The following is a 4,738-nucleotide window of genomic DNA, read 5'->3' on the forward strand; positions in this document are numbered from 1 at the left end:
CTGTTCAGATGAGTGACACCGATAATGATATTTTGATGGCGCACTTCAGAGAGATAGCTTTGCATTATTTAGTACATAAAGTGAAAATGTAAGAAGGCAAGGGATGGTGAAAGCTTTTAGGAATAATAGATGTTTATGGATGAATTAGAAATATGTATTGTAATAAGGGTTTACATATACAATCATGGATATCTGTTGACCAAGTTACAGTAACTGTAAAATTAAAGGGATACAGGTAGTCTCTACATATAATTATGGGCATTTGAGAATGATTTGTAGACAGAGTTGCCATATTTGCTGCATGATGTTTTCCCCAGTTTCCAACGACACTTTGAGTAAAATTCTTTTATGACAGTGTTTCTCACAGGTAGCAATGTGCAACAGGCAGATGTTGGCATGACATCAGACTAAAGCAGGGATGCCTTCTAAATGATTCAGATAACTTTCTTGTGGTGTCAAGAGGGGCAAGACTGATCCACTGGGCTCTAGAAGGAACGCTGTGGTATCCAAACTTCCTCAGCAAGGTCCTTCCGAAATCAGCTGTGTATTACTTCTCTGGAACTCTGTAGCATTATTTGTATTTTGCAAACATTTATTACCTGGATCTGCAATGTTTAACATAGCATCTATAGGGTCCTATAGATGTTTAACATAGCATCTATAGGGTCCTCCCACCTACTCTTGTGGGAATTGTCCTAACCACCATTTAAATGAAACCTAACAGTTTCAATACTCCAAACTGCTTATCACAATCCTCCAACCCTTTGGTCTTTGTCCTACTTCTTTCATTGTCTGTGTTATTCTGTCCTATGATTCCAAGCCTTTGGTAAAATGCCACATACATGGATTAGATTAGGTTAGATTAGATTACTTACAGTGTGGAAACAGGCCCTTCGGCCCAACAAGTCCACACCGCCCTGCCGAAGCGTAACCCACCCATACCCCTACATTTACCCCTTTACCTAACACTAGGGGCAATTTAGCATGGCCAATTCACCTGACCTGCACATCTTTGGACTGTGGGAGGAAACCGGAGCACCCGGAGGAAACCCACGCAGACACAGGGAGAACGTGCAAACTCCACACAGTCAGTCGCCTGAGGCGGGAATTGAACCCGGGTCTCTGGCGCTGCGAGGCAGCAGTGCTAACCACTGTGCCACCGTGCCGCCCATACCTTGTAAGCAAAGTTGAAGTTGGATATTAGCAGGATGTTTTTAAATTTATTCTTGGAATGTGGGTATCACTGGCTGTGCCAGCATTTATTGTCCATCTCTTCCTGTTCAGAGTCAACCACATTACTGTGGGTTTAGAGTCACAAGTAGGCCAGACCATGTTAAGACAGCAGTTTCCTTCCCTGAAGGACATTAGTGAACTAGATCGATTTTCCCAACAATTGACAATAGTTTTACCATCATCATTGGATTCCTAATTCCAGATTTTAATTGAATTCAAATTCCACCATCTGTCATGGCTGGATTCCAACCCAGGTCCCCAGAACATTACCTGAGTCTCTGGTTTAACAGTCCAGTGATAATACCGCTAGGCCATTCTCTTCTCTGTAATAGGGAGTTGAAAACACAGTGTAGTTGGTGAAATGTTCTTTTGTTGAACTGGAGGAAGGAATGCAATGGGGCTTGGCTGGGCTCAGTATCAGCAGCATCTTTCTTCATTTATACTAATAGACTTGGGTGTGCAGAACGTAATTTCAAGATTTCCAAAGAGACAACATAGGGAGGCATTGCGAATGGTGAAGAGGGGAGTGATAAACATCAAGAGGATATAGAGTGTCCTGCTGGAAAAGCACATCCGGTCAGGCAGCATCTGGGGAGCAGGAGAGTTGACGTTTCGAGCATAAGCTCTTCATCAGGAATGTTCTTGCTATATCGCCATCACTTTAAGTATTGTTTGTACTGCGTGATTCTTGTGTAGTGTGGGGTTGCATAAGAATGCTACTATTGTGCTATTAAGGAAACAACTGTAATCCAATAGAACTGCAAAGAAAAATCCAACTGTCACAACGCAGGGGCTCCTAGTTTAGTGGAAAGATTCATAGTGCAGGGCACAATTGAGAAGGGAAAGAATCAACAAGAAGATGAGGTAAAGTCAAGGTGGTGATGAATACCAAGCTGGGGACTTTGAAACCTTGCCTTTTGGTCTTGAAATCTGTGTTTCTTGGTGTCAAACCTTGTCCCATAAGAATCCTGCAAAAACCCCTTGGAGCATTTAATTCTGTCATAAATAATCAATAAATGCAAGCTGCTGATGCTGGCAAATGTTTTAAGGAAGAGAAAATTATTTTTCACAATGCTGAATCTTTGGAGAAAACTAGTTAGAGTGGACGGGTGAGTACATTTAGAAGGTCATGGGGTAAATAAGACACCGACATTAGTCAATTATCTGGAAGAACTTGGAGTCTTCGCATCACAGGCTCCAACTATCTCGTAAATTGTAGTAAGGATTTGCCTTTCATTTACTGGGTTGTTGGCTGAAAGGGTAATCACTATGTGAAGAAAGCATTCTAACATCAGTCCTGAGTTCCTTTTGACTCAATGTGGGGACTCTCCCATTCTCTTGAGTTCCACCTCCATGTACTTTGCAAGGAAAGCATCTCGGTAGGCTGGCTTACAGCTTTCCCCTTTCGATTCGGGTTTCGTTGATTGCTTATTTACTTATCAGGGACTAAATTGTTAATTACTTAGGATGTTCCAAAGTGCTTTACAATCAATGTATTACATTTGAAAAATTTTCATTATAATCTGTGCTGAAGTTGTCATCTAGTGAGTGCAAGAAATGCTGAAACTTCCAAATGTGACTGATGTTGTCTTATTTCTCCATGGACTCTGAGTATCACCAACAAGGTCAGCATTTATTGTTCATGCCTAATTGTCTCTGAGAAGCTCTAATCATATTATATGCCCAATATTTTGAGATAATTATTTCCAACCATTACATGTGTTATAATCAATTCCTTGACCATCATTACTAAATCAGGTTGTCTGATCACTTAGCTCATTGCTGTTGATGGGAACAAATGAGTTTCCCTAAAACAGTGATTTCACTTCACAAAGTACTTCATTGGTCATTAAACTTTTGGGGACTGTCCTGAGTGTGGAAATAATGCTTCATAAAGGCAAGCTGTTTATTTATGTTCCAGAAGAAAAGGTCAAGTTCCAAAGTGCTGCAAGAGTTTGGAAAACAATGACCGAATGTGCAAGACAATAACTTCTGCTCTTTGATTTCATGGCAATGAGAACATAGAGAGTTGGAGAGTGGGTGGGAATGACACATATAGACATAGAGAAGGGCAAGATGGAAAAGTAAAGCTTACTCACTAGAATAATATACAATTTGCCTGTGTACTGTCTGGTTGTTATCTATCTTATGAGAAAGGCCAACAACAGAAAGTTCAACCTTGAATGGAACGGACCATCTCCAGTACTGGAAGAATTTGCCAATATTGCTACTGCTTTTAATAGTGAATAAAATGTTGAAGTTTTAAATCATAATTTTTTTTAATAGTTGCAGCCTGTCATGGTTGTTCCCATGGCAGGAAAATAGGCCCTTCGGTCCAACCTATCCATGCTGACCAGGTTTCCTAAGCTGAACGAATCCCATTTGCCTCTGTTTGGCCCATACCCCTCCAAACCTTTCCTTTCCATGCAACCAACCAGATGCCTTTAAATGTTGTAACTGTGCTCACCTTTACCACCTTGTTGTTCATTCCATTCTCACACCACCCGCTGTGTGAAAAAAGTGTCCCTCAGGTCTCTTTTCCTCTATCACCTTAAAATTATGCCCCTGAGTTTTGGACTCCCCGACCCACCCCACCGCAACACCCCTTCCCCTCCACCCAGGGAAAGACCATTCACATATCTGTGTCCCTCATGATCTATAAGGTGACCCCTCAGCCTCTGATTTTGCAGGGAAGACAGCCCCACTATATATTGTTACTTTTATCTGAGGCAGATTCTCTAAATTAAGGGAAGTTTGGAACAACACAGAAAATACATCCAGTAAGGGTGTTAACTGCTCCACTTAGAGTCACAGAGCCATAGAGATGTACAGCATGAAAACAGACCCTTCGGTCCAACTCATCCATGCCAACCACATATCCCAACCCAATCTAGTCCCACCTGCCAGCACCCAGCCCATATCCCTCCAAACCCTTCCTATTCATATACCCATCCAGATGCCTTTTAAATGTTGCAATTGTACCAGCCTCCACCACTTCCTCTGGCAACCCATTCCACACACATACCATCCTCTGCATGAAAAAGTTACCCTTTAGATCTCTTTTCTATCTTTCCCTTTCACCCTAAACCTATGCCCTCTAATTCTCGACTCCCCCATCCCAGGGAAGAGACTTTGTCTATTTATCCTATCAATGCCCCTCATGATTTTGTAAACCTCTATAAAGATCACCCCTCAGCCTCTGATGTTTCAGGGAAAACAGCCCCAACCTATTCAACCTCTCTCTACAGCTGAAATCCTCCAACTCTGGCATCATCCTTGTAAATCTTTTCTGAACCCTTTCAAATTTCACAACATCCTTCCAATAGGAAGGAGACCAGAATTGCACACAATATTCCAAAGGTGGCCAAACCAATGTCCTGTACAGCCGCAACATGACCTCCCATCTCCTGTACTCAATTCTCTGAACAATAATGGAAAACATACCAAACGCCTTCTTCACTGTCCTATTTACCTGTGACTCTACTTTCAAGGAGCTATGAACCTG

This window comes from Chiloscyllium plagiosum, unplaced genomic scaffold (genome assembly GCF_037043375.1).
Source record: "Chiloscyllium plagiosum isolate Xiang-an unplaced genomic scaffold, Cpla_swu_hap1 HiC_scaffold_20, whole genome shotgun sequence".
Classification (NCBI taxonomy): Eukaryota; Metazoa; Chordata; class Chondrichthyes; order Orectolobiformes; family Hemiscylliidae; genus Chiloscyllium; species Chiloscyllium plagiosum.